At 41.5% G+C, this 23,263-nt stretch overlaps 1 long non-coding RNA gene across 1 annotated transcript; it reads left to right on the top strand.

Moving 5' to 3' along the window:
- Window positions 1–608: 608 nt before the first annotated feature.
- Window positions 609–22,621, top strand: LOC149982498 (uncharacterized). Its single transcript, XR_016497164.1, has 2 exons — window positions 609–944; window positions 17,539–22,621. It is a non-coding gene; the product is annotated as an uncharacterized LOC149982498 (long non-coding RNA).
- The last annotated feature ends 642 nt before the right edge of the window (window positions 22,622–23,263 follow it).

Genomic DNA, 23,263 nt, shown 5'->3' with positions numbered 1-23,263 from the left:
CCTATCCTTATGCTTCAGTCTTTCTTCAGCACTAGTACGATGAGAGACGAGTAAGGGTTGCTACTCTCCCTGATGATCTGACTCTCCAGTAACTGTTTGACTACCTGAGGAAAGAGGCAAAGGCTGTACACTCAAGGGAGAACCCATCTACAAGGAACTCTACTTGGGGGTCAGTTTCAACTACTACTTGAGCCATTTGTACCGTAGCTATAACTTCTTATGGCTGCAGGGGCAGTATTGAGTAGCTTGGATGAAAGGTGCACAGAGGTGCCCATATTCAACGAATTTTTGCATAGTATTATTGGTATTGGATAGAAAACACTCTGAAGTTTCTAAAACTGTTTGAATTATGTCTGTGAGTATAACAGAACTCACATAGCAGGCAAAAACCTGAGAAATTCCACTTCCTGTGTTTTTTCTTTTCTGGAGGTAGCAGATTTTCAACCAAGCTCTCATTGAAATTACAGCGAGATATGGATGAGTTTTCACTTCCTACGCCTTCCACTAGATGTCAACAGTCAATAGAACTTTGTCTGATGACTCTAATGTGAAGGGGGGTCGAATGAGACAGGAAATAGTCACCCCTGCCATGAGTGGACCATGCTTTCACCAGGAGCATTCACAGGGGAAGGACTTGCGTTCGTTCCACCGGTCATCTGAAGTAATTCTAATTCTCCGGTTGGAACGTTATTCAAGATATGTGTAAATAACATTCTAAAGATTGATTCAGTACATAATTTGACATGTTTCTACTGACTGTTACGGAACTTTTGGATATTTCGTCACGTTATAGTGGACGCGCTTTGTGACTTTGGAATTGTTTACCAAACACGCTAACCAAAGTAGCTAATTGGACATAAATAACGGACATTTTCTAATAAATAAAGCATTTATTGTGGACCTGGGATTGGACTAAGACTGAATTCTGATGAAGTTCATCAAAGGTAAGGAAACATTTATCATGAATTTGGTTTCTGTTGACTCTAACATAGAGGCTAATTTGGCTTCTGTTCTGAGCGCCATCTCAGATTATTGCATGGGTTGCTTTTTCCGTGAACTTTTTTTGAAATCTGACACAGCGGTTGCATTAAGGAGAGGTATATCTATAATTCCATGTGTATAACTTGTATTATCGTCTACATTTATGATGAGTATTTCTGTTGAAACGATGTGGCTATGCAAAATCACTTGATGCTATTGCAACTAGTGAATCTAATATGCCAATGTAAACTCAGATTTTTTTATATAAATATGAACTTTATCAAACAAAACATGCATGTATTGTGTAACCTGAAGTCCTATGAGTGTCATCTGATGAAGATAATTCAAGGTTAGTGATTAATTTTATCTTTATTTCTGCTTTTTGTGAATGCTATATTTCGCTGGAAAATGGCTGTGCTTATTGTGGTTTGGTGGAGACCTAACATAATCATTTGTAGTGCTTTTGCTGAAAAGCCTATTTGAAATCTGACACTTTGGTGGGATTAACAACGAGAATAGCTTTAAAATGGTATGAGACATGTATGTTTTAGGAATTGTAATGAGATTTCTGTGGTTTGAATTTGGCGCCCTCTATTTTCACTGGTAGTTGTCATATCAATCCCGTTAGCGGGATTGCAGCCATAACAAGATAACCCTGTGAGGGGTCAGTCAACGTCAAAGTACCCAACGTTGGTGACTGGAACCCTTAACCTGTACCCTGACCTTGTGGTCTTGGATGGAAAAGCTACTGCCTGTGCCATCTAGCAGTGTCTGAAAGCTCATCTCCTCCCGGGAGCTTCCGATTGCACTTCAGGGGCTTCAAAGAGGTTGGTGGCCATGCTGTTCAAACAACTCATGTTAATCACATTCATCCCGGGGTCCACATTTTCTTGCTTTTCGTGTGCTGGTCAATAGGGTCTCTAACTCCCAGAAGACCTCTGCGTGGTATACACTTTCCCAATATGGTAATGTGTAGGTCAATGTAACCAATATATTGGATCTCTAAACCATTTGCTGCTTTGAGTCCCAGCCCAAATCTTCAATGTAGCCATTTTGAAGGTGAGCAAAGTTTAATTGAAAACTGAGCAGTAATGCGTTGTCCCTAGTCACCCCTGAAACAAATTGGTTTACCATCTGGATCCTTTCTGAATCTGGTGGATGGGTCACTGTTTGGCACTGCTTTTGAGGACCCAAGTGCCTTCATTAAAATTTCTAGCTGGCTCTGATGGGATTTATTGAGGGCTTTTAGCTCTGAATATTCAGACTGGTTTGCATCTGTAGCCTCACTAGACACAGGAGAGAACGGATTATACTTGGATTTAAATGACCTGCCTTTTTACTATGCCACCCACTGGGCAGCTTCTTTCCTCACGTAACAAATTGTCCATGGAGGGTTTGAGCTCACTTTGTCCCTCAGCCATTCACCAAGGGTCTGGTCACAGATCCCATCACAAAATGTATCACCAAGGACTTTCTGAGATTTAACACTAGCTTGTTCATCAGTTTTTACAACCTGATCCTTTAGTGCCATCAAGGCATAAGAGTAGTCCAGAAGGGACTTTCCCTCTCATTGCTTACGATTAAAAGATGTGCTGCAGAGAAATGTGGGAATGCAAACAACCATACATTTCCATCAAAACGTTGAAAATCACAGCAACTCTCCCTCTCCCCTACAGGCACATATTTGATATCAGTACAAGCTGCACCTTCTAAAAGATTCTACACCCAATTGGCCTTCTGTTTCTCAGTCGGTTTTGCATGCATCTGATCCTCTATCATGGCAATTCATTCCTCTTTTGTTAGAGAGTCTGCTCTGTCCAGTTTTCATGAAAACGTGAGGGCTTTATGATCGTGTTGGATGTACACCACCTCCTTCCTCATAGCCTCAGCTGTAGCGGACCCAACACTGTTAGGGGATCCAGATGCACCAGATACTGGTGGCAGGGAACTTATTCAAACCCAAAAATGTGGATAGATTGCAGCACTTGAGGAAAACTGAAAGTGTGAACTACAGCATTTAATCAAGGCAAGGTGACTGGGAACACGGACATGTACAAACAGACCAGCTATGACCTCTGTAAGGCAATCTGAGGCAAAACAACAGTACAGGGACTCCAGACAATCATGGATTATAAAGGGAACGCCAGCTACGCCGCGTACTACTGGCCTTGATAGCATCCCAAGCCGCATCCTCTGAGCATGCGCAAACCAGCTGGCTGGAGTGTTTATGGACATATTGTTGCTGTCTGATAAACGTTTTATTTCCATTTTTGCCAATGTTCTTTTTTTTACATGTATTGAAAGCAGTAACTCCCCTTAATGTACTCTGAACATTTAATGACTCTAGGATGAAGAAACTATATTCAAAATAACTTTTAAAATGTTATATTTGTATGTTTATTAATGGGAAAACATGGCAGTTTTTTCAATTTCCTGAAAAGTTTGTTTTGGAGATTTTAAAGGATTTTAGAGGTTTCATCAAACAGCGATGATATTCAATCTCTCCCTATCCCAGTCGGTTGTCTCCATTTGTTTCAAGATGTCTACCATTGTTACTGTACCCAAGAAAGCAAAGGTAATTGAACTAAATGACTATCACCCCATGGCACTCACCTCTGTCATCATAAAGTGCTTTCAGAGGCTAATTAAGGATCAGATCACCTGACAATGTTGCTATGCATGTCTCCAACTCAATCATCAAGGTTGCTGACGACACAATAATGGGAGGCCTGATTACTGACAACAAAGACTTCCAACCGGGAAAATAACTTCACCCTCAATGTTAGCAAATTAAGGAGATGATCGTGGACTACTGGAGACAGTGGAGAGGGTCAAAAGTGTCAAGTTCCTGACCGTGCACACCAGTGAGGACCTCTACACCAACAATGTGGTGAAGAAAGCACATCACCGGGGGTCCACTGCCAACCCACCAGGACATCTACAGCACCGGTGTCACAAGAAGGCCAAGAAGATCATCAAGGACAACAACCACCTGAGCCACTGCCTGTTCACCCCATTATGATCTTGAAGGCGAGGTCAGCACAGGTGCATCAAAGCTGGGACCGAGAGACTGAAAAACAACTTATATCTCAAGGCCATAGGACTGTTAAATAGCCATCACTAGCACATTAGACTTGAAATCACTGGCCACTTTAATAATGTTTACATATTTTGCATTACTCATCTCATATTTATATACTGTATTCTATCCTGTTCTACTGTTTCTTAGTCTATGCCGTTCTGACATTGCTCGTCCAAATATTTATATATTCTTAATTCCTTTACTTTAGATGTGTGTGTACTGTGGGTATTGTTGTGAAATTGTAAAATATTACTTGTTAGATATTACTGCACAGTTGGAGTTAGAAACACAAGCATTTCGCTACACCCGCAATAACATCTGCTTACCATATGTATGTGACCGATTTAATTTGATTTGAGCATTGCATTCTTCATTTCACCTGTCATAATTTTTCATTATGAAGCTTACCAGCTGTCTCCCGTCATGTGGTGTTTGTTTACAAGCACACCACGATGAACGACCGGAGCCTTGTGAGTCACTCACTGTTGTGGAGCACAAGCCAGGTGATCTAGGTACAGTATGGAATTCACAACTAAATGTTTGCCAACTAGATATCTTATAACTATTAAGTTAACTGTGTAAAATGTGCTAAATGCTCTGTAGTTATGCATTTAGTAGCTATCTAGCTAAGTGGTTAGCTTCTTCCAAAATCAAGCTTCGCTTGGTAATAGCAGAACATCCCATCCTAGATCAAGAGCCTTGCTGTGTAATATTTGTTTTGTTTGTGCAGCAAACTATAGTTACTTGTATAACTTTATGAGCTGGGCTGTCTGTCCTGGAAATACTTTAGGTCAGAGACTGTATAAAATGTTTGCAATGTGCCCATTAGTATTTAGTTATTATTCTCACTTCGGATTACAGAGACTCAGTGGGGTTTGAAAATAGCGCCCGTTGTGTTCATTGCCAGTATTACGGATTATCCCAGTATGGCACAACGTCAGTATGAAGGTATGACAATCTGGATACTGCCCAAGCCTACTGTACACACCTATGTATTCACACACACACACACACACACACACACACACACACACACACACACACACACACACACACACACACCTTTGTTTTTCACTTTTTGGAGTGTCAAAATGTTTGCTCATTAAATATCCTATTTTCCCTAACCCTGAAACCTAAGCCTAACCCCCAAATCCCTAAACCTAAATTCCAAAACCCTGAACCTAACCCTTACATTTTAATTAGCATTTGAACAAATTCCAGACTTTTCAGAAACGTTATTGTTTTCCTATCTTTTCAGGACATTCGGGTGAATTGTTAAGACATTGTGGTCCTGATAATGAAGGAAAACAAACACACACACATACACATATGCACTGAGTGCACAAAATATTGAGTTGCATGCCATTTTGCCTTCAGAACAGCCTCAATTCGTCTGGGCATGGACTCTACAAGGTGTCACAAGTGTTCCACAGGGATGTAGGCCCGTGTTGACTCCAATGCTTCCATAGGCAAAAGAAACGCACACCTATTTAGGCGAGGTGCTGGCTAGCGGAGTGGAAGACTTTCAAAAATAAAGGAGCGCCGTACACTCTAGGAGCTCAGATGCAAAAAAATGTATGTCCAACATTTTGACAGCTGTCTTCATCAGGGTATAATGACAAACACTGCAGGGTGACTCATTTATAAGGTGTCTGTAATCATGGCCGGGTGTGGCCTGATATCATTGGTTAATTTTCATATATTAAAATAGCATACACAAAACATAAATGGGATACCGTAGGATCATAGATACAATTTGGCTACATAAGCCTGCAAACATTTACAATAGCAAAATCACAATAATCACAAGAATGGCTTCAGATCAAAGTCTACGTTGAGACCGAAGGGGGCAAGGGTCTTTAAATTAAAGATCCAGGCAGCCTCTCGTATTAACAATAAATTGTCGAGGTCACCCCCTCTCCTAGGGAGGGTGACATGTTTGATGCCAATATAACGTAGAGACGAAATTGAGTGGTTTGCTTCCAAAAAGTGGGCCGCAACTGGGTAAGTCAAGTTTTTGCACCTAATGGTGCTACGATGCTCTGAGATACGTACTTTGAATTCACGCTTTGTTCTACTCACATAATTTTTACCACAAGGACAAGTTATAAGATAAATAACTGCCTTAGTGGAGCACGTGATAACACCTTTAATTGGGATCTGTTTCCCTGTTTGAAGGATCTACATTTATAAGTGCCATTGCATTGAGCACAGCCACTACACTTGTAGTTTCCATCCAGTAGGGGCGCAAATACACGTTGTGCAGGGATATCGTGGGGTGGTAAATCAGAGTTAACCGATTGATCTCTGAGGTTTCTGCCCCGCGAGAATACGACCAAGGGAAAGTATCGGTAATGTGTTTTCGGACCATCATCGGATCTTAGAATGTGCCAATATTTGTGAACGATTCCCTTAATTTGTTCAGAGCACTTTGAATAGCGGTAGTTAGAATGCAAGAATGCTTCTTTTTGTTAGACTCACCTTGAAAAAGGTCATGTTTTGTTTTGAATTTCATCAATGGCAGTATTAATCTGACCATTTTTGTACCCCCTCTCCTTGAATTTTCTTTGCGTCTCAGCCATATCTGTCGAAATCTGATTGTTTCTTTACAAATTCTTTTGATTCGACAGAATTGGATGTAAGGCAAACTGTTTTTCAAGGGAAGTGGGTGACAACTATCAGCCCTCAAACTGTTACGTTCAGTAGGTTTCCTGTAAAGATCAGTGTATAGAACATTATCTTCACACAAGAACTGATTTGACGTGTATCAGTAAATCTCAGATGCTCAGAACAAGAGCATGGAACGCCTGTTGCCGTTTTGATTCACCCCTCCATAGAACTAAAATATAATCAATATACCATTTCCAAATAATGATGTTAGGCAAGAAAACATTTTTTAGAGGATTGAAAATAGACTGTTTCTCCATGTAACCCACATACAAATTAGCATAGTTAGGAGCCATGGGGGATCCCATAGCACCCCTCCCTAGCACCTAGTACCCTTCATCTGAATAAAGAAACAATTTAGAAAGATGAAGTAGTTGTGTGTGAGTACTAGTTCAGCCAATGTTATAATGCATGCACTGGAAGGTAGTTCATTAGGATCACGTTGCAGAAGAAAATGTTCCATAGCTTCAATACCGCCCTCGTGTGGAATATGTGTGTATAACGACTCAACGTCAAAAGTAACTAACAAAGTATTCTCAGGGAGAGGATCAAGAGATTCAATAATAGAGATCATACTGCTGGTGTCCTTTACACATTTTAGGGTGTTGAATAGCCAAAAGGTTGACCAGAACTTAAATACTCATCTAGGACAGTAAAGATCGTGTTCTGAAATGCTTCCCACAGTTGTGTCCAGTTGGTTTGATGTCCTTGGGTGGTGGACCATTCTTGATACACATGGGAGACTGTTAAGCGTGACAGTATTACAGTTCTTGACACACTCAAAACTGTGCGCCTGGCACAAATTAACATACCCCGTTCTAAAGGCACTTACATTTGTTTCTTGGTCATTCACCCTCTGGGCTCTATTTTAACAAACCTAACGCAATGGTAAATCTAATCGCTGACAGGAGCGCTATAAGTTCGGGATTGTCATAAGTATTTTAGCCATATTCACAACCACAATTATCGGGGTAGTTGCTGGCGTTGGAGCAAAAGGGTTTGGTTTTCTTGATTAAACAAGTTATGGGTGTTTCGAGCCTTGGCCCCTCACTGGCCAATCAGAAGATGCGCCATGGCTAAATATGTGGTTGCTTGAAGTTGTGTATTTGTGACCCGATTCAGGAAACTAGGCATATGCCGCAAGCCACGACTTCACAGGAGAGCTGTTTGAACGTAAAAAGTATATATTTTTTTATCAAAATGCGTTTTTTGGCAGAAATGCCTTCTTGAACATGTGCCTTAATAACAAACTCGTATGCCATCTGTAAATACAAATACAATTGTTAAATTAAGAGCCTTGTTGGTTAAGCCACAGAAAAAGCGAGCAACCTTCCCACTAGCCATGATTGGGGATAATGAGTGGGCTGGATTGGTTTGCCATAGAAGCTCGTCAGTCTGTGTTGGTAATCCTGTCCAAAGCGGCTTTTAAAAAAAAAATGATTGTGTAGTGGAGCTGCATAAGTGTGGCTCTCCACTTTCTGGAGGATCAAGTTTTGATATCATTGGAATCAGATTATGATAGCTAAAGAGATGAAGGAAACACCTCCGGATTACATCTTCAAACTAAGGGCAACCGTGCCATGGTATTCCTGACAGGGAGACGCGTCCATGCACGATGATGTATACAGGTAAGATAGCTAGCTATTGTTACATTTTCAGATATTACATGTTTTCTCATTTTGACATAAAGTGGTTTAATTTCAAAAGAAAGTGTACTGTTAGCTAACTAGCTGATGTTATTATCCTTTCCCCAGAGCCATTTGCTGTTATAGTTAGAGCCTCATGTTAGCTAGCTAATATTGAACATGGTTGGTTAGCTCCCAGGACTGTGGCATTGTTGGCACTGTTCATTGTTTAACTAGTTAACGTTAGCTGGCTGGCTCATTATCTAACGTTATGTGACGTGTGAACTTACACGTTGTTTACCTAGCTAGCAAGCTATATGTCTCAAGCTAAACTGTACTGTTAACTAGCTCGCTAACGTTAGCTGGCTGGCTCCCTAGCTGACGTTATTATTTGTATCCCAGAGCTGTGTGCTGTTCTAGTTAGAGCCTAATGTTAGCTAGCCAACATGGTTGGTTAGCTCCGAGCACTGTGGCATTGTTGGCACTGTTCATTGTTGTTTAACTATCTAATGTTGGCTGGCTGGCTCATTAGCTAACTTTACATAACGTGTGTACAACACCCGTTGAATATGGCCGGTGTCAGTAAACGTCTGCAAAAAAGCATCATGAAATTGTTGCCAAAAGAGCTGGTTAGGCTGTTTTCATATTATCCAGAGGTAAACAAATCATCGGCCAGAGAATCAAGTGTGCGCTTCGATACCTAAAGCTTAGGGTGAGGGTATGAACGATGCTGAATGTGGGTATAGACAAAGAAGAGCTCTTCACTAGATAACAAAACATTTAAAGGTGATTCTCTCAAAAGGGAGTTTACAAGTTTATCAACTTTCAAAGGATAATTACTTTCCCATTGTTCCTCAAATGCAGTGTATGATATACAATTTTGTAGGTCTGAGTCTCTACATTTATATAATGTAAAAAACACAATTTCAAATTTTGCTACATAAGACCGAATCCAGGTGGTGAGTCACATTCATGGTTTTTTATCTATTGCTTTGGAATCAACTCCAATTTCAATGTTAGTCCGTTATAGTTTGTTAAACACCTTACAGAAATAAAATCACAAAATGTAGACCTATCCCATGCTAAATGTTAGTTAACTTGAACCTGTTTGCAGTCGACATTGTTCTAAGTAATTAATTGTATGACTTCAATGTGGAAATATATATAGTACATAGCATTCACACTGATATAGGGGCTAAGCCTACTGCAAATTGCATTATGGCTGAGCATGGACATGCCAAATTGTCAATAAGCAACATTAAATTCATTATTGTTTAGGCCTAAAAAGAGAGCAAATTCTAAAGATAATGAAACAACTTGTTTTAAAAATGCTATGTCTAAATACAACCTTATTCTGAACACCTCCAAATCAAAGGTCATGTCCTTCTCTCAGCACATATCCAAGCTGCAGGCTAAGGTTAAATCTAGACTTGGTTTCCTCTACCTAATCGCTCCTCTTTCACCCCAGCTGCCAAACTAACCCTGATTCAGATGACCATCCTACTCATTTTATTTTTTATTTCACTTTTATTTAACCAGGTATGCAAGTTGAGAACAAGTTCTCATTTACAATTGTGACCTGGCCAAGATAAAGCAAAGCAGTTCGGCACATACAACAACACAGAGTTACACATGGAGTAAAACAAACATACAGTCTATAATACAGTAGAAACAAGTCTATATACGATGTGAGCAAATGAGGTGAGATAAGGGAGGTAAAGGCAACAAAAAAAGGCCATGGTGGCAAAGTAAATGCAATATAGCAAGTAAAACACTGGAATGGTAGATTTGCAGTGGAAGAATGTGCAAAGTAGAAATAAAAATAATGGGGTGCAAAGGAGCTAAATAAATAAAATAAATACAGTAGGGAACGAGGTAGTTGTGTGGGCTAAATTATAGATGGGCTATGTACAGGTGCAGTAATCTCTGAGCTGCTCTGACAGCTGGTGCTTAAAGCTAGTGAGGGAGATAAGTGTTTCCAGTTTCAGAGATTTTTGTAGTTCGTTCCAGTCATTGGCAGCAGAGAATTGGAAGGAGAGGTGGCCAAAGAAAGAATTGGTTTGGGGGTGACCAGAGAGATATACCTGCTGGAGCGCATGCTACAGGTGGGTGATGCTATGGTGACCAGCGAGCTGAGATAAGGGGGGACTTTACCTAGCAGGGTCTTGTAGATGACATGGAGCCAGTGGGTTTGTCGACGAGTATGAAGCGAGGGCCAGCCAACGAGAGTGTATAGGTCGCAACTGTGGGTAGTATATGGGGCTTTGGTGACAAAATGGATGGTACTGTGATAGACTGCATCCAATTTGTTGAGTAGGGTATTGGAGGCTATTTTGTAAATGGCATCGCCGAAGTCGAGGATTGGTAGGATGGTCAGTTTTACAAGGGTATGTTTGGCAGCATGAGTGAAGGATGCTTTGTTGCGAAATAGGAAGCCATTTCTAGATTTAACTTTGGATTGGAGATGTTTGATATGGGTCTGGAAGGAGAGTTTACAGTATAACCAGACACCTAGGTATTTGTAGTTGTCCACGTATTCTAAGTCAGAGCCGTCCAGAGTAGTGATGTTGGACAGGCTGGCAGGTGCAGGCAGCGATCGGTTGAAGAGCATGCATTTAGTTTTACTTGTATTTAAGAGCAATTGGAGGCCACGGAAGGAGAGTTGTATGGCATTGAAGCTTGCCTGGAGGGTTGTTAACACAGTGTCCAAAGAAGGGCCAGAAGTATACAGAATGGTGCCGTCTGCGTAGAGGTGGATCAGAGACTCACCAGCAGCAAGAGCGATATCATTGATGTATACAGAGAAGAGAGTCGGTCCAAGAATTGAACCCTGTGGCACCCCCATAGAGACTGCCAGAGGTCCAGACAACAGACCCTCAGATTTGACACACTGAACTATATCGGATAAGTAGTTGGTGAACCAAGTGAGGCAATCATTTGAGAAACCAAGGCTCATGCTAGATTATAGAGACATAATTTGTAGATCGGCAGGTAAGGGTGCTCTCGAGTGGCTAGATGTTCTTTAACATTCGGCCATCAGATTTGCCACAAAGGCCATCTCTATATTACTCTGTAAACTGGTCATCTCTGTATACTGGTCATCTCTGCAAGACCCACTGGTTTATAAAACCCTCTTTGGCCTCACTCCCCCCCTAGCTGAGATATCTACTGCAACCCTCATCCTACACATACAACACCCATTCTGCCAGTCACATTCTGTTAAAGGTCCCCAAAGCACACACATTCCTGGGTTGCTCCTCTTTTCAGTTCGCTGCAGCTAACGACTGGAATGAGCTGCAAAAAACTGTCAAACTGGACAGTTGTATTCTCTACATTCAAAGACTCAATCATGAACACTTACTGACACTTGTCTTGTGGCTGCTTGGTGTGCATTTTGCCTCTTGGTAGGCCATCATTGTAAATAAGAATTTGTTCTTAAAGTGGAGCTGACAGAATTTTAACTAATTTGCAGATGCACTATATACACAAACGTATGTGGACACCACTTCAAACTAGTGGATTAAGCTGTTTCAGCCACATCCGTTGCTGACAGGTGTATAAAGTGAACACAGCCATGTAATCTCCATAGACACATTGGCAGTAGAATGGCTTTACTGAAAAGCTCAGTGACTTTCATTTTGGCACCGTCATAGGATGCCAGCTTTCCAACAAGTGAGTTAGTCAAATGTCTGCCCTGCTAGAGCTGCCCTGGTCAACTGTAAGTGCAGTTATTATGAAGTGGAAACATCTAGGAGCAACATCCCAGCCGCGAAGTGGTAGGCAACAATAGCTCACAGAATGGGACCGCCGAGTGCTGAAGCGTGTAGTGCGTAAAAATGGTCTGTCCTCGGTTGCAACACTCCCTACCAAGTTCCAAACTGCCTCTGGAAGCAACATCAGCACAATAACTTTTCGTCGGGAGCTTCATGAAATGGGTTTTCATGGCCGAGCAGCCGCACACAAGCCTAAGATCATCATGCTCAATGCCAAGTGCCGGCTGGAGTGCTGTAAAGCTCGCCACCATTGGACTGTGGAGCAGTGGAAACGCTTTCTCAGGATTGATGAATCACGCTTCACCATCTGGCAGTTCGATGAACAAATCTGGGTTTGGTGGATGCCAGGAGAACGCTACCTGCCCCAATGCATAGTGCCAACTGTAAAGTTTGGTGGAGGAGGAATAATGGTCTGCGGCTGATTTTCATGGTTCGAACTAGGCCCCTTAGTTCCAGTGAAGGGAAATCTTAACGCTACAGCACACAATTACATTCTAGATGATTATGTGCTTCTAACTTTGTGGCAACAGTTTGGGGAAGGCCCTTTCCTGTTTCAGCATAACAATGCACCTGTGCACAAAGCAAGGTCCATACAGAAATGTTTTGTCGAGATCAGTATGAAGAACTTGACTGGGTCTGCACAGAGCCCATACCTCAACCCCATTGAACACATTTGGGATGAAATCTGAATGCGAGCCAGGCCTAATCATCCAACATCAGTGCCCGACTTCACTACTTCACTGCTCATGTGGCTGAATGGAAGCAAGTCCCTGCAGCAATGGTCCAACAGCTACTGGAAAGCCTTCCCAGAAGACTGGAGACCGTTATAGGAGCAAAGGGGAGAGAGACCAACTCCATATTAATGGCCCCGATTTTGGAGATGTTTGATGAGCACGTGTCCACATACTTTTGGTCGTGTAGTGTGTGAAACAGACAAACATGTCAGTGAAAAATATCAAATTCCCAGTTCATGCTACAAAACCAACTTCATAAGAGGTTTCAAAAATAGGTTATATTAGACTCAAAATTCCATGATGTACAGTAAGGCATTGTTGGCAGAATATATGGATGCAGTTCAATGCATGATTATAATAATTCACCAATACATTTCTTGGTACATAAATTATTAATATCAGGTTGTAAATTACAGCTTGTCTGGTGCAACATTGTTTGCTGCCTCCAGCTATTTGGGATGCACTGTTTCAGTTTCAATGGCTCAATATTCTGGACAAAAACAGACGAACGTAACTAAGGCTGGGAATGTCAGTACAATCAAACAAGCTAGGGCAATGATAACATGGCTATTATACTAGTATCTATTTATGTAGGTATTTATTTAGCAAGCTAAAAACACTGAGCCTAACGTTAGCTAGCTAGCTAGCTGTTGGGAAGATGTCATGTCATTGGAGGAGAGGGTCAGTGACCAACTTTTTACCCCTCATAATTTTCGGTGGCTACAGCTAGAAATGCAAGTCTCATTTAGGGTGAATCGCTTTGCTAGCTAGCTATGCTGAACTTGAATGACTGTTATCCAGTTAGCATATCTCTTGCTTTCATATATTATCTCTGGCCATCTACTCCGATATCAGAGCACTCTCACCAGTTAGCTTGGGTGCTTCACTGTAATTGTGAGAAACGCTTGGATCAACCACACGCCCGGGCCAGAGCATCTAGTGTCAATAGTGCAGTGTACGTTCAGAGAGCGAAATGCTCTGAATTTATAAACAGAAAATTTGACAACACTTTGAATTTACTAAAGACCCAGAGCGCACTCTGTTACACTGGAGGCAATTCACAAACGCACCCTTAGTTGTCAATCAAGTGTATTTGGTGTTGATCAAATGGAAGGGCAGGCAAGTTCCCATTCAGTTGTCAAAACGTGGGTCGGGACAAGCATGCATTGGCAGGCCAGTTGCAGAAGGAAGAGCCGGCTACTTACTATTCCCCGTTGTTTATCAGTGCAATTTTGACACCTAACTAGCTGAAAGACTGAGGGTTTGTCTAATGTTCCCTCGTTAGATTTTAGCCCATCTCGCTCTGGCTAGCATTAGCTGTTGTTGTAGATCTTGTGGTTGTTGATGTACATAGCTGAAGGAGAGAGAACCTATCTTTTCATGGTTGTTTAATCAGTAGGACTATAACGTTCCCAAATGTAAGAGGACTCCTGTGGTATTTACATATTTGCAGAAATTCAAATCAGGTATATTTTGCTTTAAAATTGTGCTGTTGCTACTGCCTGTAAACACACCGTCCAGTTCAAAGTGAATGGTGGTAGGGCTGTGTGGCAAATGGATTATTTGCATTAAGGCCTACTGTAGTTCTGATAGGCTATGGCACACCTGTCTGCATAGACTCTGGTCCAGGACAGGATACAGTTGAAGTCGGAAGTTTACATACACCTTATGCAAATACATTTAGACTCAGTTTTTCACAATTTCTGACATTTATTCCTAGTAAAAATTCCCTCTTAGGTCAGTTAATTAAGATCCCCACTTTATTTTAAGAATGTGAAATGTCAGAATAATAGTGGAGAGAAAGATTTTATTTCTTTCATCACATTCCCAGTGGGTCAGAAGTTTACATACACTCAATAAGTATTTGGTAGCGTTGTCTTTAAATTGTTTAACTTGGGTCAAACGTTTCAGGTAGCCAGCCTTCCACAAGCTTCCCACAATAAGTTGGGGGGGATTTTGGCCCATTCCTCCTGACAGAGTTGGTGTAACTGAGTCAGGTGTGTAGGCCTCCTTGCTCGCACACACTTTTTCAGTTCTTCCCACAAATTCTCTATAGGATTGAGGTCAGGGCTTTGTGATGGCCACTCCAATACCTTGACTTTGTTGTCCTTAAGCCATTTTTCCAAAACTTTGGAAGTATGCTTGGGGTCATTGTCCATTTGGAAGACCCATTTGCGACCAAGCTTTAACTTCCTGACTGCTGTCTTGAGATGTTGCTTCAATATATCCACATAATTGTCCTTCCTCATGATGCCATGTATTTTGTGAAGTGCACCAGTCCCACCTGCAGTAAAGCACCCCCACAAAATGATGCTGCCACCCCCGTGCTTCACAGTTGGGATGGTTTTCTTCGGCTTGCAAGCTTCCCCCTTTTTCCTCCAAACATAACGATGGGCATTATGGCCAAACCGTTCTGTCTATTTCATCCGACCAGAGGACATTTGTACGATCTTTGTCCCCATTTGCAGTTGCAAACCGTTGTCTGGCTTTTTTATGGCAGTTTTGGAGCAGTGGCTTCTTCCTTGCTGAGCAGCCTTTCAGGTTATGTCAATATAGGACTCGTTTTACTATGGAAATAGATACTTTTGTACCTGTTTCCTCCAGCATCTTCACAAGGTCTTTTGCTGTTGTTCTGGAATTGATTCGCACTTTTTTGCACCAACGTTCATCTCTAGGAGACAGAACGCTTCTCCTTCCTGAGCGGTATGACGGCTGTGTGGTCTCATGGTGTTTATACTTGTGTACGATTGTTTGTACATATAAACGTGGTACCTTCAGTCGTTTGGAAATTGCTCCCAAGGATGAACCAGACTTGTGGAGGTCTACAATTATTTTTCAGAGGTCTTGGCTGAATTTATCCACAGGTACACCTCCAATTGACTCAAATTATGTCAATAAGCCTAATCAGAAGCTTCTAAAGCCATGACATCATTTTCTGGAATTTTCCAAGATGTTTAAAGGCACAGTCAACTTAGTGTATGTACAATTCTGACCCACTGGAATTGTGATACAGTGAATTATAAGTGAAATAATGTTTTTAAACAATTGTTGGAAAAATTACTTGTTAGGACATCTAACTTGTGCATGACACAAGTTCGATGTCTTAACTGACTTGCCAAAACTAAAGTTCGTTAACAAGAAATGTGTGGAGTGGTTGAAAAACACGTTTTATTGACTCCAACCTAAGTATGTAAACTTTTGACTTCAACTGTATGTTTTTATTAGGTTTTAATACTGCAGTGTCGATTAAAGTGGCAATATGTAACTTTTTGGGCGACCCGACCAAATTCAGGTAGAAATGTGAGTTATAGCTCTATCATTCTAAGAAACGGTAGATCTGTTCTATGTTCGCCATTTACATTTTGTAGACCAGCTTCAAACAGCTGAAACAACAATATTTTTGGTTATGGAAATTATATTTCACAGTACAATAATGATCTACAATATAATAGCTTATCTTGTCACAAACTGAATTTAGGCGAACTATTAGAGTTTTAGCAACCAGGGAATGGCAGAGCGATTTCTGTATAGTGCAACTTTAATTGTCCAAACATAAGGCCGCTTTCCCACTCCATTTTGCTATAGAAGTGTCACAAATGCCTTACTCTACTTCATTCCCAAACTTTGTATGGATTTTTGAAGATGTCCATATCTAAGAGCTCGCTTGTCAGAAAAAGGTGTCATATTTTTCATGGGGGTGTATATGAACAGATATGAATAAGATTTAATTTTACTAAAATGCTGTCATTTCCACTTTAATTGAATTTGATCATATTACTCCAATGCTAGCCTCCCTACACTGGCTTCCTGTTAAGGCAAGGGCTGATTTCAAGGTTTTACTGCTAACCTACAAAGCATTACATGGGCTTGCTCCTACCTATCTTTCCGATTTTGTCCTGCCGTACATACCTACACGTACGCTACGGTAACAAGAAACAGGCCTCCTAATTGTCCCTACAATTTCTAAGCAAATAGCTGGATGCAGGGCTTTCTCCTATAGAGCTCAATTTTTATGGAATGGTCTGCCTACCCATGTGAGAGACGCAGACTCGGTCTCAACCTTTAAGTCTTTCCTGAAGACTCATCTCTTCAGTAGGTCATATGATTGAGTGTAGTCTGACCCAAGAGTGTGAAGGTGAAGGGAAAGGCTCTGGAGCAACGAACCGCCTTTGCTGTCTCTGCCTGGCCGGTTCCCCTCTCTCCACTGGGATTCTCTGCCTCTAACCCTATTACAGGGGCTGAGTCACTGGCTTACTGGTGCTCTTCAATGCCGTCCCTAGGAGGGGTGCGTCACTTGAGTGGGTTGAGTTGCTGACGTGGTCTTCCTGTCTGGGTGGTCGGCGCCCCCCCCCCCCCCCCCCCCTTGTGTTGTGCCGTATCGAAGATCTTTGTGGGCTATACTCGGCCTTGTCTCTGGATGGTAAGTTGGTGGTTGAAGATATCCCTCTAGTGGTGTGGGGGCTGTGCTTTGGCAAAGTGGGTGGGGTTATATCCTGCCTGTTTGGCCCTGTCCGGGGGTATCTTCAGATGGGGCCACAGTGTCTCCTGACCCCTCCCGTCTCAGCCTCCAGTATTTATGCTGCAGTAATTTGTGTATGGGTGCTATTGTCAGTCTGTTATATCAGTCTTATACGGTGTCCTGTGTGAATTTAAGTATGCTCTCTCTAATGCCTCAGGACTATCTGGCCTGATGACTCCTTGCTGTCCCCAGTCCACCTGGCCGTGCTGCTGCTCCAGTTTCAACTGTTCTACCTGCGGCTATGGAACCCTGACCTGTTCACCGGACGTGCTACCTGTCCCAGACCTGCTGTTTTCAACTCTCTAGAGACAACAGGAGCGGTAGAGATACTCTGAATGATCGGCTATGAAAAGCCAACTGACATTTACTCCTGAGGTGCTCACTTGTTGCACCCTCGACAACTACTGTGATTATTATTATTTGACCATGCTGGTTATTTATGAACATTTGAACATCTTGTTCTTGTTACATGTTCGGTTATAATCTCCACCCGGCACAGCCAGAAGAGGACTGGCCACCCCTCATAGCCTGGTTCCTCTCTAGGTTTCTGCCTAGGTTTTGGCCTTTCTAGGGAGTTTTTCCTAGCCACAGTGCTTCTACACCTGCATTGCTTGCTTTTGGGTTTTTTAGGCTGGTACAGCACTTTGAGATAACGGCTGATGTAAGCTGATGTCTATAAATAAGTTTTATTTGATTTTGGCAATTTAAATGAAAAGGTTTTTAAAAAATAACATTAAACATTTAAAAAGGGCTGAGGGAGTTGACCAAGTTCAATTGAATATTTGTTTCATATCAGATTCTAAATCCACTGTCAAAATATTCTCTACCAGCCTGTTGAGAATAGGGTTAAAATTTATGGTGGTGTAGAATCGGCTACACTTACAGTATTGTCTCTACCACCTCACACTAGCAACAAACGTAACCACCAGACAGGCAAGTTCAGGTCATCCCTCAGACCAAGAATCTCCTCAAATCTACATCACACTTAATGGAATGCTTTACCAAATCACATTTATCTGGCAAAATAGAAATACACCTTCAAGAAAACCATAAAAACAACATCTAATGCAATTGACTGTATGACTGGACACTAATTCCACTTTAATCCCACTAATCCCACTGAATGTTAAATGTATTACCTGTCAGGTATTTTAATTCTCTAACGTCTACTTGTTAAATGTTTTATGTCTTAATGTAAAATGTAATTATTTGTGATGTCTTTTTAGTTCTGTGTTGGATCCTAGGAAGATTAGCTGACGTTATGGCGAATGGGAATCCTTAAAAAAATTTAATAAAAATGGTTATGGATAGATTTAGGGGAGGGGAAGCTAATCCTACATCTGTACCTAGGGAAACGTCACCCCAGAGCACACATACTTTGTATGGCATTGCCCTCCAACTTCACACTTCCTATGGAACTCCCACTCTGTTGTTAGGCCATCCTTTTGCTCTACCTGAAAGCACATCTGATAGTGTGATCCCACTGAACAGGTTTTGTGGCCCTCTGTGTCAGCATTTTATGTCTGCAACATTAAATCAAATTTATTTATATAGCACTTCGTACATCAGCTGATATCTCAAAGTGCTGTACAGCAACACAGCCTAAAACCCCAAACAGCAAGCAATGCAGGTGTAAAAGCACATTAGCTACCGCAAAGAATAACGAACGCATACACAGGCAGAGATCGAGAGAGAGGAACGCCTGGCTGTGCAATATGAAAGGAGAAGATGAAAAGTAAATAGCATTTTTATCTGATTTCATCCCGACTTCACTTTAAGTAATGCGAAGTAATAACATTCGGGGGGCTGTTCATTGCTTCACTTTGTGGTGGAAAAAAACTACTGAGTAATCATTTTTCAGCTCTCCAACTGTTTCACATGTATCTATTTTGTGGATAATCTGTTGTGTGTTATTGTACTACTGCAGCCCAGAAGTGAATGGAATAGATTGTTCCATTGCTTGTATTTGTAGTGTATTTGATCTCACTCATTTACTATCACAATAATGTCTTCTATATATTACAACTGAGCTGTACACAAAGACATGGTTTACAGAATATACCCTTTTTTGGTTTTCATTGGAACTGTTTGTTTGAGAAACTTTAGATGGAGTTTTCAATTGAACCTCCATCAAACTCTGAAGCTACTCATCTGTGTTTACACAGCCATGGCAATATAACCAACCTGGTTTCAATCTCAGGTTGTCTGTTGCAGCTAAAACCTGGATGTTATTTCTGGGGTTTCCGGTGCTTGCCCACAAACCTAGCTCTCCGAACTATCTCCACTAGACACACTCATCACAGCAGCTTAGTGCCATACATGGAGGAACTTGTGTTGACCGGTTAGCTCTGGGTTGTTAGGTGTTGGACAACAGAGCAAGAGGTTAAAAGGAGAGTTGGCACCACTCCTAAGACATAATCTTGTGGCTTGGTCAAGCCATTCATGTGCCAAGAGGTCAGTTCAGACACCTTCTTCTGAGAGAGAGAGAGCAAGAGAGAGAGAGAGAGAGACAATGAGAGCGAGGCTTCTTCATCACTTGGCACAGTCATTCGATGCCATGGCTGAGGATGGACACAACAAGCACTTAGAAGCAACCCATGGCCTAATCCTTTCTCTAATACTAATCCCCTCCTATGCCGACACTCCTCCCCCCACGGCAGCTCCAGGCTCCTGCTCCTCAATGCACATTGCCCGCCACCTGCACCATCTGTCTATCGCCCAAGGTTATGCCACTGACCCACAGACTGCAAGGTGAGGAGGACACAGCCCGGAAGAGATGGGAATATGGGAAAGTGTCTGAATCGACTGTCGGGTGTTATTTTGACATGATTTTGATGAAGTTGCGTTGACATCTCACCCTGATGCTCAACATTGAATAGGCACAGATCATGGAAGGGCAAATAGCGTTTTTAAGAGCGGGCATTACCTTAATATTATTTCCACTATTGTTGCGTCCAACAGTTCTCACCGAGCGGCACCAGTGGCATCACATGAGCGGTGGCACCAGACTTGTCACCCGGTGTGCCACAATACAACACAAGGCCACAGACATGGTGGAATGGCACTGCTGCTGCGCAAGAGAAACCTGCAGCCCAAAATTCCTCTTGCAGTCACCCTGTGCTGCCGAAAGTCTCCATCGTCGATAATTAATGGCCCATCACACACACACACAGGCAGCCACCTCCGTGCCTAAGCAGATAAACGATTAGCCGATTATCCCGTTTGAGCTGGGGTGTTGCAGCTGAGCCTACTTTCACAGCCCGACAATGGCACAGGGCTAGCCCGGGGAGAACAACAAAGGCCATGAGGAAAGCTTATCACCCCTCACCTCACTCCTTCCATAGTGTCAGATGAGAGGGACACTTTTGAGCGCTTGCATTCATTAAGGTCCTACTCCTTTTCAGCATACTTAACACCTGATTTACTTAACAAAGGCACATCTCAATAGGTGGTCCAGGTATCCTCCTGACATGGTGCATGATACAAGGTGCAAAAACACCTAGCAAAGAGCATATCCAACTGACAATCTCTTAGAAAAAATCTTAAACATTGGAACCAAGACTTAAAAATAACTGATGTTAGCACAATATAGAGGGAAAGTTGTAGCATAACTAACAAAATAACTTAACGAAAATGTATGCATATCCTGTATAAGATAATGTATAGAATGTATTATACAAGAGACAAAATTCACAAATTATATGGCAGAGTCATGTCTTAAGTTTTAAACTAATAACGACTCAATAATCTATGGCTTCTGGTAATGGTATAAAGTCTGGAAGTTGTGGGCGGAGATAGAGAGTTGGCTGTCAGAAGTATTACAATGTAAACTTACTCACATCTGTCTGTCTGCATATTTAAAGACTTGGCATATGTAGTGAGATATCCGATGGGTTGGATGATTCTGTTCTCTGTTCTCTCACCACTCATCTTGAAAAAAACTTGGAAATCAATCAATCCGTCATCATTAACAAAATGGAAAAAGAGGCCCATTATCAGCGACCATCACTCCTGTGTTCCAATAGCACGTTGTGTTAGGTAATCCAAGTTTATAATTTTAAAAGGCTAATTAGAAAACACTTTTGCAGTTATGTTAGCACAGCTGAAAACATGTACTGATTAAAGGAGCAATACATCTGGCCTTCTTTAGACTAGTTGAGTATCTGGCGCATCAGCATTTCTGGATTCGATTACAGGCTCAAAATGGCAAGAAACATAGAACTTTCTTCTGAAATTCAGCAGTCTATTCTTGTTCTGAGAAATGAAGAATATTCCATACGAGAAATTGCCAAGAAACTGAAGATCTCGTACAATGCTGTGTACTACTCCCTTCACAAAACAGCGCAAACTGTCCCTAACCACAATAGAAACAGGAGTGGGAGGCCCCAGTGCACAACTGAGCAAGAGGACAAGTACATTAGTGTCTAGTTTGAGAAACAGACGCCTCACAAGTCCTCCACTGGCAGCTTCATTAAATAGTACCCGCAAAACATCAGTCTCAACATCAACATTAAAGAGTTGCCTCCGGGATGCTGGCCTTCTAGACAGCATGGCAAAGAAAAAGCCATATCTCAGACTGGCCAATAAAAATAAATGATTAAGATGGGCAAAAGAACACAGACACTGGACAGAGGAAGATTGGAAAAAAGTGTTATGGACAGACAAATCTAAGTTTCAGGCGTTCGGATCACAAGAAGAACATTTGTGAGATGCAGAAAAAATGAAAAGATGCTGGAGGAGTGCTTGACGCCATCTGTCAAGCATGGTGGAGTCAATGTGATGGTCTGGGGGTTCTTTGGTGGTGGTAAAGTGGGAGATATTTACAGGGTAAAAGGGATCTTGAAGAAGGAAGGCTATCACTCCATTTTGCAACGCCATGCCATACCCTGTGGACGGCACTTAATTGGAGCCAATTTCATCCTACAACAGGATGATGACCCAAAGCACAGCTCCAAACTATGCAAGAACTATTTAGGGAAGAAGCAGTCAGCTCGTATTCTGTCCATAATGGAGTGGCCAGCACAGTCACCGGATCTCAACCCTATTGAGCTGTTGTGGGAGCAACAGAGTGCCAATCCACCTTGTGGGAGGTGCTTCAGGAAGCATGGGGTGAAATCTCTTTAGATTACCTCAACAAATTGACAGCTAGAATGCCAAAGATCTGCAAGGCTGTAATTTGTTGATGAAAGCAAAGTTTGAAGGACACAATTATTATTTCAATTAAAAATCATTATTTATAACCTTGTCAACATCTTGACAATATTTCCTATTCATTTCGTGTATGTTTTCATGGAAAACAAGGACATTTCTAAGTGACTCCAAACTTTTGAACGGTCGTGCATGTGTATGTTTTTGTTTATAAAAGATTAAATCAAATCGTACAAAAAAATACATGTATTTGAATTCCATAATTTAGAATTTGTAATGCAAAAATGTAATCATTGAATTCCTAAATTTAACTTGTATTTCATGATTTCAAACTTTGAGTGTATATTGCATTGTTTTAAAATTCAATTGAATTGACTATTCTGTTTCATATGGTGGAGACTGCATTTGTTTTCTGTGAATCAAGTTTACAAACTATAATTTCAAGTTAATCAAAGTTTCATTTAAGCAACCTTTCAGATGGATTCAGATTCATTTTAATTTCAATTCTCTAAATTCAGATTCAAAAGCAGACAACATCCTGGTACTTTGCCAGCCAGGAAAGGTATAGAACATATTGAATCAAACACTCACTGTGGTAAACAGAAGCTTCCGGCGGTCTCTGAAGCTAATGTGGAATGTTTTGGCTATACACTATTATGACCCCATTCCCGAAAGCCAAGACTCTCTCGAACATACATGTGCCTTTCCCTCTATTATGATCACAGGCCACGTTA

This window comes from Oncorhynchus mykiss, chromosome 7, assembly GCF_057628025.1.
Source record: "Oncorhynchus mykiss isolate SJ-2025 chromosome 7, ASM5762802v1, whole genome shotgun sequence".
Lineage (NCBI taxonomy): Eukaryota > Metazoa > Chordata > Actinopteri > Salmoniformes > Salmonidae > Oncorhynchus > Oncorhynchus mykiss.
This window is presented reverse-complemented; position numbering and strand designations above follow the sequence as displayed.